The sequence below is a fragment of the Triticum dicoccoides genome, chromosome 4B, assembly GCF_002162155.2.
Source record: "Triticum dicoccoides isolate Atlit2015 ecotype Zavitan chromosome 4B, WEW_v2.0, whole genome shotgun sequence".
In the NCBI taxonomy this organism is placed as follows: Eukaryota; Viridiplantae; Streptophyta; class Magnoliopsida; order Poales; family Poaceae; genus Triticum; species Triticum dicoccoides.
The window spans coordinates 68,287,260-68,289,380 of NC_041387.1; positions in this window are offsets into that span (position 1 = coordinate 68,287,260).

Sequence of the window (2,121 nt, forward strand, 5' to 3'; positions counted from 1 at the left end):
TTATATGTGAAGTGTATAAGTGTCTTGCCGTATTGAGCAGTGGCTGCATAGTATAATATCTTCCTACCATGTAGATTTATAAACTATCACATGCAACTTCCAAGTTCTATTTTTCTGAATTATTTTCTTAACCAAAGTATAAAGTGGGTTGTGGCACTTGCGGGTGGTGCAATAACTTACATTGCACTGCCGTTTGCTGCTTGCACCATAAGGTTAGATTATTGCAAGAGCATTATTGCCTCTGTGAGTAAATTTGTCTGAATTAATCTCTAGTTCTTTCATTTTGTATTACTTCTATATCAAATTGCTCTGGTGAACCTGGTGGGCAATATGGAGAACTTAATGACTCAAATTTGATGATATTACTTCAAGGTATGTGGCCTTTCTGCCATATTTGGCATACCATATAGTTCATCTGGTTTTGCCAAATCTGAGTTGTTAGCAGTAGCTTAAGAAATTAAAAAGAAAAAGGGATTAAGATCTTCTAGTCTTTCCTATAGATGCTGCATTATATGAGGACCAGCATTTGAGGCGATTTTCATCCTCAAACCATATATAATCTCGATATCATATAACACTGTTTTAAGGACATTTCAGTTTTACGGTACTGAACATTTCAATGTGATTTTGAAACTCCTTCGTGCGGGTCCAATCTATTATGTTAATTCACATATTTGAAATATATGTGGAAAAATATGAATTGGAAATATTAGCTCACACTACCTCCTTTCCGGTATAAGGCATGCGCGTATCTCTAGGTTGACAAATACACCAACGTAATGCAAGTTATATATCACAAAATATATCATTAGAAACATCAAATCGTATACTTTCTACTGGTATAATTTTTAGACTATACAACTCATCTTATGTTGGTCAAATTATAGATCTAGGGATACGTGCAGGCCTAATAAACCGGAAAGGAGGTAGTATTTGGAAGTATGTAATAGTCTTTCCTTGTTTACCCAAAGGGAAGAAACATAATTATTTTCATAGAGCTATAAGTAGTTTCTGTTAGACACATATTTAGTGTATTATCCATGTAAGTGATGTTTTACCGCAAGTTATTGATTTTTTTTTCATTTTTGTACTGATATATCCGATTCAAACATTAAATTAGCCTGTAAAATCGATATTTTAATACACACATGACTTATTTTCTGAACAAGAATTCTCTAAAACATGGAAGTTTCAGACATTGAGAGATATTCTGAATAAAATAAACTGAAACTTGAAAATTTGCAAACCATTCAATTGTGATATTTAATAAACTTGAAAATGTTCAAACCACTCAATGGTGAAAAAGGAATTCAAGACTTTCCAAAACTTAATCATTGAGATAATTTTTTTGAAAGGTTTCTACGTGACAAGAACCAAACAGCCCAATTGTTTTTGCCTCGTTAAGATTGCGAATATTAAAGTTTCAAAATAATGGTGTCTGATCCAAATATAGTTGAAACTGACTGAAATTGTATAAAAAAGATGTATTTATTCTTCAGGTAAATTAATTGTTTCATAATCGTATATGGCAGAGCCAATTTCGATGGTTCTAAATGTCTAGCCAAAAATGGAAACAAAAATACAAGCCACATTGAAGACAAGATCCATCCATCCAGACCATTTGTCTCGCGATCTTCCACTTGATCCTTCTTCTTGAATGCTGTCTCACTAATTCCTGGACATTCTTTGTGGTTGGATTTACCGTAGTGAGTAGAGTACATTCTGATATGCACTGAATTTGCATCAACCCAAGGGAAGTACACAAGTAAACTAAGAAACTAGGCATCACGAGTTTATTAAACTTCAGAGGATACAGACAATTAAGTGGCTTTCTCATACAAACTTCGTCAGCACAACTAGTTTAAACTTCATGACACAAAATAAGGCTGCCATTGAAGTAAGAAATCGCAGCCTGTTTAAAACTAAGTGACTAGTTTGCCATACAAAAATATAGGTTTCTTACTCATTCCAGAGAGTGGCCATGCCCGTGGTTCTACTTTCAGATCACAAAAGCAGCGAAGAGCCCCATCAGCAACATACAAAATGCCAGCACAAAGAAGTCAAGAGCCTGAAACTAGCAAAGCTCGGCGAATGATATAGACCATCATCTTCTTCAGCCCC